The sequence below is a fragment of the Carettochelys insculpta genome, chromosome 20 (genome assembly GCF_033958435.1).
Source record: "Carettochelys insculpta isolate YL-2023 chromosome 20, ASM3395843v1, whole genome shotgun sequence".
NCBI classification, from domain to species: Eukaryota; Metazoa; Chordata; order Testudines; family Carettochelyidae; genus Carettochelys; species Carettochelys insculpta.
The window spans coordinates 9,449,898-9,462,389 of record NC_134156.1 but is presented as its reverse complement, the minus strand read 5'-3'; the positions used below and the strand labels follow the sequence as shown (position 1 = coordinate 9,462,389).

The 12,492-nt window shown below is 53.3% G+C and overlaps 1 protein-coding gene across 2 annotated transcripts in view; it reads right to left on the bottom strand.

Annotated features, from left to right (window-relative positions):
• The window catches only part of GRIN2C (glutamate ionotropic receptor NMDA type subunit 2C), an 84,868-nt gene that overhangs the window by 49,572 nt on the left and 22,804 nt on the right, over positions 1-12,492 (bottom strand). Inside the window, exon 1 of one of the 2 annotated variants that reach the window (XM_075014894.1) lies at positions 10,365-10,417. The exons of the other annotated variant lie outside the window; for it this stretch is intronic. The gene's annotated coding sequence lies outside the window, so the exon portion shown is untranslated. Of the gene's footprint in view, positions 1-10,364; positions 10,418-12,492 lie in introns of those variants that run through there. 2 annotated transcript variants of the gene reach the window in all.

The following is a 12,492-nucleotide window of genomic DNA, read 5'->3' as shown; positions in this document are numbered from 1 at the left end:
GCAAACTGAGTGATTGGGCAGCAAAATGGCAAATGAAATTTAATGTGGGTAAGTGTAAGGTAATGCATGTTGGAAAAAATAACCCAAATTACACGTACTACATGATGGGGTCAAATTTAGCTACGACAGATCAGGAAAGGGATCTTGGAGTTATAGTGGATAGTTCTCTGAAGACATCCACGCAGTGTGCAGCGGCAGTTAGTAAGGCAAATAGGATGTTAGGAATTATTAAAAAAGGGATCGATAATAAGACAAAAGATATCATACTTCCCCTATATAAAACTATGGTACGCCCACATCTCGAGTACTGCGTGCAGATGTGGTCTCCTCACCTCAAAAAAGATATATTGGCATTAGAAAAGGTTCAGAAAAGGGCGACTAAGATGATTAGGGGTTTGGAATGGGTCCCATATGGGGAGAGGCTAGAGAGACTGGGACTTTTCAGTTTGGAAAAGAGGCGATTGAGGGGCGATATGATAGGGGTATATAAAATCATGAATGGTGTGGAGAAAGTGAATATAGAAAAATTATTTACCTTTTCCCATAATACAAGAACTAGGGGACACCAAATGAAATTGATGGGTAGTAGGTTCAAAACTAATAAAAGGAAATTTTTCTTCACACAGCGCACAGTCAACCTGTGGAACTCCTTGCCCGAGGAGGCTGTGAAGGCCAGGACTCTATTAGGGTTTAAAAAAGAGCTTGATAAATTTTTGCAGGTTAGGTCCATAAATGGCTATTAGCCAGGGATAAAGTATGGTGCCCTAGCCTTCATAACAAGGGCAGGAGATGGATGGCAGGAGATAAATCACTTGATCATTGTCTTCTGTTCTCCTTCTCTGGGGCACCTGGCATTGGCCACCGTCGGCAGATGGGATGCTGGGCTGGATGGACCTTTGGTCTGACCCAGTATGGCCATTCTTATGTTCTTATGTTAGGTGTGAAGCAGGACCCCCACCGCGCTAGGTGCTGTACAAACAGAGCTCCTGGATCAAAGAGCTTCCAGTCTTTCTGCCTTCCTGCAGTCCTCTCCACTGGAAAATCTCTAAATGCTTTGCAGATCTTAGCTAAGACCGGTGGGTCTCAACTGCATACAGACGGTCCGTTTAGCACACAGCTGTGACCCAGCTCAATCGCGTGCTAAAGGCCCCAGGGCCAGATCCCGGCTTCTCTGCCGCACCGCGGGCTCTGGGCTGCCAGCTGCCTCGGGCCCCATGCAGCACGCTTGAGAGTCTCCGCTGGGGTAGGCTCCAGACTGCCAGCCACCTACTCAGCCCCAGGTGACAGGGTGTAGGAGCCAGTGTGCTGCCTGGCCCAATGCCACAGAGTCAGGGGTTCCTGGATGGGATGTGGGGTCTCTGCTACCCACCACACACAGCAGGCTCCATGGTTGAGGTCCCTTCTACCTGCCCCATGCCCTGCTCTGCCACTTCCTGGCCCCCCTCCGTGGTGAGGGCTCTGCGCAGACAGAACAGGGCATAGCGGTTTGTGGGAGGGGTTAGACGGGGCAAAGACACTCGCACTGTAGCCAAGACACTCACACTCCACCGCAAAGCCTGTCAGTAATATCCTCCTCCTCCTCCTCCTCCTCCTCCTCCTCCTCCCACAAATGGGGAAACTGAGGCACCGGGCAGCGGATGGACTCGCCACAAGTCACCCAGCAGGTCAAGGGCAAACCCCAGACCCCGTCGCTTCCAGTGCAAAACAGCCCCACTTCCGCATGAAGTGCTGACCCACAATCCAGAGAGGGTCGTTAGTGGTTGAGTAACGAAAGGAGACACCTGACTGTCCTCCGAGCAGGAACGGAGCAATCGCAAGGCTCCTTTATAAGACGGCCACCGCTCTGCCACTGGCACCAATGCTGGTGCCACGCTCGCAGCAAGATGTTAGCAGCCCACAGGAGGCTTAGAAACGCCAAATGCAATTAAAAGCTGACATGCCAAATGCATCTTTGCAGCCAGGAACACCTTCCCCTGGGGGTCTGCAGTGTTCTGAGCTGCACTCGCTGGTTCACATCCCTCGTCCTTCCCTCTCCTCCCACTGCTATTCCTCTCCTTTCACCTTTGCTCCCAGCTTTGTTACATTGCTATGAAAGGTGGCAAGCTGAGGCTGCAGTACAGACCTAGAAGCCAGGAGCTCCCAAGTTCTACTCCTCAGCCTGACACTGACTTTTCTTGAAGCCTTGGGCAACTCACTTAACCTCTGTACCACCTCTTTGGAAAAACATGACCAGGTAAAATTCTACTTCCTTTTTCCAGCTAAGAGGGATGAGTCAAATTCCAGAGGCTGGCTGGTAGGTTTTGTGTTTGTAGACCAGTGCCGGATAATTGCAATAACTATTAACATTAATATGTAATAATGTAATGAAAATCCAGCAAGAAGGTTTCCAGCAAAGGCGGCACCATCTCTAATGGGGACACTCACTATTCAGGTGGGAGTTGCACCCCCACTGCTCAGGCTGTTGGTCAACGTTGTCAGCTCCTTGGGGCAGGTGGTGTCTTTGTTCTGTGGAAAAAAAAAACCAGGAGTCCTGTAGCACCTTAAAGACCAGAGGTGGGAAAAGTACTCCAAAAGTTACTGGAGTAAAAAGTACAGCTGCTGGGGATGTACTTAGATAAAAGTTGCCACTGTCACTCTGGAAAACTACTTGAGTAATGGTACACTATCTAGATTGTACTCAAGTATCCAGAAATGAAAGCAGCTGGACTTTTACTCAAGCAACTTTTGGGGTGCTTTTTCCACCTCTGTTAAAGGCTAACAAATTGATTCAGTCTGCAATCAGCTTCTGAGGATAAGACCCATTTCTTCAGGTTTTCTGAAAATCTAAAGTTGGCCTTACCCACAAAAGCTCTTTACCGAATAACTAAATCTGTTAGTCTTTAAGGCGGTACAGGACTGCTTGGCCGGGCCTAACACTAGAGAGTTTTGTCGACAGAAGGGACTTTGTCGACATAACTCAGGGCGCGCCTACTTGAAGCATTCTGTCAACAAGGTTGCAACAGAACTCTGCATTTTCCTCAACAGCATTATCCCTCAAAATTTGAGGCATAACAATCTCTGGGCAGAGTACTGTCAACAAAAGTGCAGTGTCGACAGACAGGGCTTCCGGTTGCCAGGCAGCCCTCTTTGCAGAGGTGCCATTTCGCTTTCTGGCACCAGAGGGCAGTGCAGTCTGGCATTTCCTGTCGACAGAGCAAGTTGTGTGTAGATGCAATCTGTCCACAGAGCTTCTGCCGAGATTTCACTGTCGACACGAACTTCTGTCGACAGATGTTCTAGTGTCGACATAGCCCTTGTGTTTTGTGAAGCTACAGACTAACACAACTCTTTACTTTGTTTTTGTCCAGCGTCCTGGGCCATGCCTTGGGCTCCTAGACAACAGCAACACAGCTAGGACAGAGGTGAGATTTCATCTTCGTTCTATCTGTGCAGGCTAGAGCGGGACCGATGGCTCTTACAGAATTACATTTGTTTCACGATGCAAAAGATCTAGTCTCCTGGGACTCTGGGAATGAGAGGCCATGTTGCCTTCACGCACTAGCTGGGCAGTGAACCCTGCAACACACTCCACAGTCACGCCCGCTCCCTCCCCACCTAGCAGGGGTCCTCAAATTCTGTTGCCTTGAGTGTAAGGTCCTGTGTAAAGCACCAGCTCTAGTGAAGGGCCTCATCTCACAGTCTGGCATCAAGGACAGATGGGGAAGCCAGGGATTCTGTCCTATTCAGGTTCATAGGCTTGCAAAATGTGAGCTCTGCTGGATTATTGATTACCCCCATCCAGCGATCAGGGGTTTTCTCCTTCCTAGAGAGCTCCTGGGGAACAGCAGTTTGCCTTACGCCTACCTGGTATCCTCGGAGGAAGAGAGGCTTTGGTCAAATCCCACAGGAGAGCCAACTTGCCCCCTCAGCTTTCTCTAGCATCTTCTCTTTTTCCAGCTGGGACTGAACTGATCCCAACCCCTCTCCAGCTAACCAGCACAGCTCAGTAATAGCGGAGGTTTAAGGGTTAACTAGCAGGAAATGTGGGAACAAAGTGACGCCCTAATACCTGGCTCAGGAAACCTAGGGCTCTCCCACAGCTCCAGGGCTCCCCACTGCGGGAAAACAGTTGACCTCAGCCTCACACACCACACCCCCAGCCTCCCCACCCACCTATCTGCTCTGGAGGGAGGAAGAATCTCTTACATACTTGCACTGAATTTCCACGTATTTTTAGTCCTGCGATAAATAATTCATAGGGAATATGGCATCAACTACCTGAGACGAGGAAAAAACCTCTCCTAAAACAGTGATTTGCTGGTATAATTTCTCCTCAAGGACATTTAAATATACTTGAGGCAACACATCGTCCTCACAGCTGCTGATCGGATTTGCTTGGCCAGGCCCCACACATCACTAACACATAATCAACTTCCCCTCACGGCTCCTCCATTAGCAGCTCCACAGCTGGTGCAAGGAACCATCCACCCCATGCGTTGGCTGCACTGGAAGGAGCCTTCCCTCTCTCTCTCTCCCTCCTGATACCCTGGCTGAGTTGGTAATAAACCAGGGTGACCTCTGGCTTTTTGACATCCAAGGGTGGAATAAATTTTGTTGCGTGCACTGAGGCATATGCAAATGTAAACCACCAGTAGAAGCATGCGCTGCCCTTTGTGGGTGGCTGTGGGTGCTCTGCTAATCAGCTGGATGGCACGTGACTCTCTCCTGCCCAAGCACTCAGCTTACAGGGAACACTGTAACAGGGAACGCATGTTGGCTGAGATAATAGAAGCAGGTAGACTGGCACAACATGGGAATTAATTCACCCACTGCTGAAATGCACCCAAGGCTAGGCTGCAACAAAGCAGCTGCTTAGAAGCCAAGGACAGACTCTGCCCGAGAATACCCTCTCCCGTTCTGACCGCCGAGGGAATCTGAGGTCAGCAGAACACAATCATTCCAGCTGGAACGTGGCCAGACCCTTACCCTTACGAGGCAAATGCTATGGAATCTCTAATCACAGTCCATGACAGGACCTCCATCTTTCAGCTCCTCTCAAGAGGGACCTCAGGCACCATCCGGAAACTGATCCTGTCCTGACCCATGGGCTGGAACACCTGGAGTTTGCAACACCATGTCACTGCCATCCCTGGTGTTTTAGGACCACTGGCTTTACCAGCTGTCTTCAGCACCAAGGAGAAGGTTCTTCCTTTAGGCCCAGCAGAACAAGTGCAGTCTGCACTGACTTCTGTAGGTTTTTAGGTCCCGGCTTGATAAAGTCGTGTATGGGATGACTTAGTTGGGGTTGATCCTGCTTAGGGCAGGGGGCTGGACTTGATGACCTCTTGAGGTCCCTTCCAGCTCAGTGATTCTGTGATTCTTCACAGCACAAGATGCATGCCTGGAGTCTCCTCACAGCCAACCCGCTTCAGCCGCTCCCCTCCGCATGCAGTGCCTCATGCATGGAAGACTCCCCAAAGCTCCTTCTACCCAACGACAGTTCTGGGGAAGGACGCTCTGAACCCAGGGGCACACTAGTGGTAACAAGGTGTCTGGCGGAGCTGAAATGGATCTGTCAGGAACAAATCCCATGCACAGGTGCTAAGCCATCGATTGGCTAAGCCACCGCACGAATCATTTCACACCATCACCCCCCTTGGGTATAGCCACACAGGGAGAGACGCATCCCCAGTCCATCACCGGGGGAGGGCTCCCCTCCATGCCCTGAGCGGAGCCAGCCCTGCTTAGCTTGCCAGAACTCCCTATGATCCTATTCCCAAGGGTCTGATAGCACAAACGAAAACCTCCACAGCAGCCTCCAGCCACCCGCCACCAATGCCCAAACATTCTCTTAGCCGGGGAGCATCTCTAGCTTACCGTGCCGTTTCTCAGCCAATGGCTCCAGGTGCTACATGGTATCTGTGATGGCAAACACGTCTGCAAAGGAAGCAATGCAGCTATTTTGGAGACACGTCCAGTTACCAGGCTGCTTACGGGCTGTTGGCTGTGCCAGCCAAGCGGAAGGGGGCTAATCCAATGAACACATTCCGCTATCCAGGGGTTTCACTGGCTATGCAACCTGCATAGCACTGCAGCCCAGATCCTGCCTCAGCTCAGAGCCACCCGCTCGCCCACGTCAGCCAAAAAGAAGCTTTCCCTCCAGCCAAACCAATGGCAGCCACCAACCACAGCCTGCTGCATTGGGAAGTCCCAGCCCGCAGATCATACAGGTATCACCAGCAAAATTTATCTCACTTACATCATATCTCCCCTGAAAATATATTCATTTAAAAAGCAAAAAGCACATGCCATCTGCCAGTGGCTCTGGAGTAGGGGAGCTTCGGAGGTGCAAATTCATTCCTGGGGGGCAGAGTGATCCAGGGGACTGGCTGATATTACTCAACAGACACTCTCCTGGGTGATAAAGTAGCTACATTAACAAGCTGTGTTGACTTCAGTGATCAGGGGCCAGAAGGGCCTTGGGGAAGAGGGGAGGGGGGAGCTTGGAAACAGCGTTCCCTGTAAGAAGAGCACTTGAACGGCTGCCCAGGAGAGACTCGAGTGCTGCCCACGGATTAACAGAGCACCCACAGCCGGCAGCGTGTGTTTCTATTGGTGGTGCTCATCCGCACATGCCTCGGTGCACATAAAATTATTCTGCCCTTGGACGGAAAAAAAATAGAGGGAACATGAGTTGTGGAGCAGTGGATACTTAAGTTTCTGTCCAAGCACTAAACATGATTTTCTGCTTGCCCTGGCCCAAAGCCAACCTTGTGTAAATTTAGCAGATAGCATTTCCCTGGGATATAGCATGAGTTTTAAGCAAAAGGAGTAGATTAGCTCGATCACTAAAATCTCTGGGGGATCAGGAAGGGAAGGAATCAAGCTCTATGCTGGGTTCTGCCACTGTGTGATCTTAGGCAACTCACTCAAGCTCTTTGGGTCTCAGTTTCCCAATCTGTAAAATGGACATCATAATTCTTTAATCTACTGTTATTCCCAAATGCCGAGTGCCCCTATCAGGAATTAGGACTCCCCCGTATGAGGCACTGTCCACACGAAACACATGCAACAGTCTCTGTCCTGAAAAGCTACAGCTCTTCAGCCCATCAATACAGCATGTACCTACTTATTTTACAGGGATGTGGCAAGACTTAATGATCATAAAGTGCTTCAAGATCCTCCACACAAGGAGGGGAAAAAAATGTAAATTATATTGATTTTAAACCGGAAAGGATTCAAGCCCACTTCATTTGATTTGATAGTAGTAGTATTTATCCCAGCAGGAGAGGAAGTGGTTGTGGGGAAGGAAATATTATTGGCAGCTGAGAAAAAAATAAAAAACGTCAGAAATAGAGCAAAGTAGAAAGTCAGCTGGCAAAAACAGACGGGTGGTGAGGAGGGAGAAATCAGGCAAAACAAAACTCAAACTACCAAAAGGAACTGCCTCAAAGTCACATCCAGTGCTGCAGCAAAGGGAAGAAAAGCCCAGGAAATTAAAAGCCAACATTCAGGCTCCACTCTTTGGCCAGCCCCCATGCTTGGGTAGTTACATCCCACCTCGATCTGATCACATCGCTAAGTACGGAAGGGTGAAGAAAAGGAAAGAGATTCCCACCTTGGGCCTCATCCTTACAGCGATGGACACTGGAGGGGAAGGGGCAGAAGGAAAGGGTTGGTTTCACTCAGTTGACTAGTTTTAGGTTTTTATTTAAGAGATACACATCTCTTAGAACTTGGGAGGTCATCTGCTCCAGCCCCCTGGGCAAGGCCAAGCACCATCCCTGACATCTATTTGCCCCAATTGATCTCCTCAAGGATTGGACTCACAACCTCAGGTTTAACAGGCCAATGCTCATACCACTGAGCTATCCCTCCCCATTTTGGGGCAAGCGGCAGATTTTCTGTGAGTACTCATCACCCCCGTATCCTCACAATTGTACCTTTAATCCGCATTTGTAAAAGCTTCTAAATAAGCATCCCGTAAGTAGTTTTTTTAGGAAAATTATTTAAAAGGCAGATTACCCGCCTGCGGGAGAGAGGCTGCTGCTGCCTTATGAGTGGAAGGTCAAAGCATTTTTCAAACAGGTGGCCCATTTATGGACAAGTTAAAGACAGGGAGGCCAATGACAGACACACAGACACCTGGGACAGTGACACCTGCCTCCCACAGGGTGTGTGGCACAACATGGCCTTAGTCCATTCCCAGGGAAGCCAAGAGGTTTGCCACTGACTACACTGGGAGAAATACAGAGCTTAAAGCAAAGCACCCTGGAGGTGAACATCACTGGATAAAACACCAAGTATCCCTGAACACGCCAGCTTGGGATCCTGCTTCAGGTACTGAGCGTGCCTTCAGAGATCCGAAAGCTTGTTCGGTGTATTCTGCGTTGTGTGCTGATCCAATAAAAGTTGTCGCATTTTCCCCCTCGTCAGCTCTGCCTTCCGAAACAATATGGCTCCAAACATTTTTCCAACCCACTCATGCAAACAGTGGTTTTATGACCACATTACGGAGCTGAAAGTCGGCAATTGTTATTTCCTTAGGGTCTGCCAGGCAAACTTATATTTACCCTCCTGTCAGAACAGACTATAATATAATATGCTACAGCCGAAATGGAAAGAGACAAACAGGGGCAGGGGGAAGCAAATAAAATACTTGGAGGCTTTGATATTTGCTTCCCCACCAACAGAAAACAAAACAAAACTACCTTCATTTCATGGGGATGGAGACTAAATGCTGAACAAATGTCCTTTAAAAAGCAACAGCCTAGTGAGCTTTTTCCTTCTTTTACTTCCACATGCTAAAGCCAGCCAGGGCTGTGTGGTTTAATTGATGTGATCGGGGTGCGGGGGGGGACGACAGTGTTTGTATTTTAAGCCCCTCTGTGGTTGTCCCCCCAAAACCAACCAAACAAGCCCCTTGACTCTTAGGCTCTGCCGTGGAGAAAAGACCTTGTGGATATTTTGACTTTAGGGATTACATGTAAAAGGGGCCTGTTGCTGGGAAAAAAAATACAGGGCACCTGAGGAAGCTCCAAAGCCGAGGCTGCAAGTGCAAAGCCTGTAGTGCTGGGGGAGGAGAGAGCCTGGCGGATATATTTAAAGTAATTAAATCAATGCAAATCTCAGGTGAGAGAGACTCAGAACTGGCCAGCAGCTTGACTAGGGGGCGGGGGAGGGAAGAGAAGCGGGAGAGCCGGGACGCCGTGGCAGGCAGGACCCGTGGAGCAGGGCAAAGGAGACCCCAGCCTGAGCCCAGAGGAGGCTGCGATGGATTGCACGTCCCCCCCCAAAGGGGGATCCTCCTCCCCACCCCCCACTTTCTCTGCCTCCCCCGGGAAAGGAGCCGCAGGTCCCAGCCGAGCTGCTACAGCCACAGCCGGCCAGGGGGCGCTGCTCACGGCCCGGCTCCTGCCCAGACGGCCGCCCGGAGGTTGTCGCCCCCGAGGATCGGCGCCTCCGACGTGGCTCCTCGCCGGGCCCGGGCTCGGCAGCGGAGAAGGGTCACGGAGGGAGAAACCAAAAACAGCCGCCAGGCGCCCTGCTCCCGCTGGGCCCCCGTCGACCCTTCCTCCGCTCCACGCCGCGGGAGCGGGGCCCCGGGAACCGAGGCCGGCCGGGGTGCGGGCATCGGGGTGCGGGACCGGAGCCGGGCCGGGGCGCGGGGAGAAGGGGCCGGGGCGGGCATCGGGGTGCGGGGAGAGGGGAGCGGGGCGCGTGGATCGGGGTGCGGGGAGAGGGGTGCAGGATGAGGGGGTCGGGGTGCGGGATGCAGGGAGAGGGGTGCAGGGAGAGGGGGTCGGGGTGCAGGATGCAGGGAGAGGGATGCAGGGAGAGGGAGTCGGGGCGCGGGGAGAGGGATGCAGGGAGAGGGAGTCGGGGCGCGGGATGCAGGGAGAGGGGTGCAGGAAGAGGGGGTCGGGGTGCGGGAAGAGGGGGTCGGGGTGCGGGATGCAGGGAGAGGGGTGCAGGAAGAGGGAGTCGGGGTGCAGGATGCAGGGAGAGGGGTGCAGGAAGAGGGAGTCGGGGCGCGGGAAGAGGGGGTCGGGGTGCGGGATGCAGGGAGAGGGGTGCAGGAAGAGGGAGTCGGGGTGCAGGATGCAGGGAGAGGGGTGCAGGAAGAGGGGGTCGGGGTGCGGGAAGAGGGGGTCGGGGTGCGGGATGCAGGGAGAGGGGTGCAGGAAGAGGGAGTCGGGGCGCGGAGAGAGGGGTGCAGGAAGAGGGGGTCGGGGTGCAGGGAGAGGGGGTCGGGGCGCGGGACCGGAGCCGGCCGGGGCGCGGGGAGGGAGGCCCAGCTCTGCGGCCGAAGCACCACTTACAAAAGTTCCGCCCTGCGGCGGGGGTCCCCGGATCCCCCCCCGCCCGCTGCCGCGGCCACTCACCAGGCTCCTCACGGTCGGCGCGGCTCCGCCTGGCCCGACCCGGCCGCTGCCCGCTCGTCTCCGGCGGGGCTGGGGGACAGTGAGCCAGGCGGGGAGCGGGGCGCGCCGTCCCGCCTCCCCGGCAGCGCCTCCCCCCGGCTCGAGCCGCTGGCGCATCCTTCGGGGCGCCCCGGCTGCAGCAGGTGCGCGCGGGGAGCCGGCCCGGGCTGGCGTCCTCCCTGCAGCCCTCCGCGAGCCGCTCCGCGCGTGACCGGCCAGCCCCCGCCCCACGCGCGCTCCTGGCCGCGCCCGCCCAGCCCCGTGGCCTCCTGGCGAGCCGGCGGGGCGGGGAGCTTGGAGCGGCTCAACCCGAGAGGGGGCAGTGAAGTGCCCCGCCCCCCGCATTCATACCTCCCACTTGGTCCAGATCCGCCCCCCCGTATGGGCCCCCCCGCCCCCTCCAACTTCGGCTCGAACTCCAGCCCTGCACCTCCGAGGAGCCTGGCCCTTTAAGGGAGCCCCCTCCCCCTTTCGCTTGGGAAGGGGTCACCAGTGGGCGGGGCCTGGGGCGGGCTAGCGGGCAGGGGAGGTCTGGCCCCCAGCAGCTGTTGCTTGGGCCCAGCATTAGCGGGCAGCGGAGTAGGCAGGGCTAAAGGGAGCATAATTTAAGAAGCCCAAAGCCCAGGCTAGGCTAGGAGCGCTGGTGGGGGATCTTGCCCAGGAAGGAAAAACCCCACTGGAGCAGGGGCTTAAGCGATCCCTTCTGCAGGCTCAGGGTTTGCATCACTCACGCACCTGGCTGGCCTAAAAGAGCTTTACTTGGTTAGAAAACACAGCCTGCTCCTCCTGGGCTGATGGGGGGGAAGAGGTGGTCTTAATAAAGGTAGGAGATGGTGCAAAGCTTCAACAGGCCTCTTCTCCCCTCCAGGGTGCCCCAGAGGGGAGCCAGAACGGTGGGTAGAAGGCCAGATCCTGCCAGCGCTTCCAGCAGTTGTGGTCAGCATCTGGCCGAGGTGGCCGGTTCCCAGAAGGCCTGACGGTGAGTGGTGCTGAGGCCAGCACCATCAGTGGGTGCGCAGCCCAGCTCAGGAGCAGATTGCAATGAATCCCTGCCCCAGTCAGATGTAAAAAGAGGCTCCCCTCCTCCTTCCCCGCCTGTAACTCATCTTAGAAAAGAATCTCAGTTTTGTGCTTGGCCTGCAACTTAGGCGCTCCAGAAAATGTGGCCACAAACCTTCTCCATCCATGAGCAGACTTTTATTTCCATTCATGTGCAGAATAATTTTACGTGCACCCAGGCATGATCACACGTGCACCACCCTAGAAATACAACACCTAGCTGTGGGCACTCCGCAAATCAGCTGGGCGGGATTTGAATTTCTCCTGCGTGCCAGCACAAGCCCCCAGTTTACAAGGAACACAGGCTCCAGGCTCAGTGGCTGGCTCCACGGTATGTGTGCTGTGTGGTCATGGAAACACCCTCCAAGACTTCCTTTCAGAAGAACTCAGCATGCACCCCACATTCCAGCTGTCCTGAAAATGGGACCCCACTGTTGGGTGCAGAGCTCTTTTAAAAATGGCATTTTTAATCTCCCTCTGGTGCTTAGGTCCCCAGCTGTAGTCTCTGCCCCTCCTGGCACCCTGACATCTCCTGTGTGTCTGTCTTATCTTTTTAGATTTGTAAATGCTTTGGAGGGCAGGGACTACATATCCCTATGTGTTTGTACTGCACCTAGCACCAGGGATTCCTTCGCACCTGCAGGTGTTACCTTCGAGCTTCTCTCCCAGAAAGGCATAAAACAGGTTAAAAGCCTCAAAGCCCCGAAATAACATTTTGCTTTATCAAAAGGATGCACAAACATTTCCAATATACTTTTGTCAATTTTTTAAAACAAATCCACCCACCCAACTTTCTCATGTACGGGAAGACAGCGACAGTAAGAATGTACAAATGCAATCTAATTTGATCAGATTCTTAATCCCAGCTGGTATTGTGCACAAGCGCCGCTTACATTTCTCAGCCCCACACTAGTTCATAAACACGATATTCTCTTCTGGTTGGAACTGATAAGGAAAACACAAGGGGAAGAATACTGAGCATCACCGGGTCCTGAAAGTGACACCAGGTATTTCAAAAAAGAGATGGCCC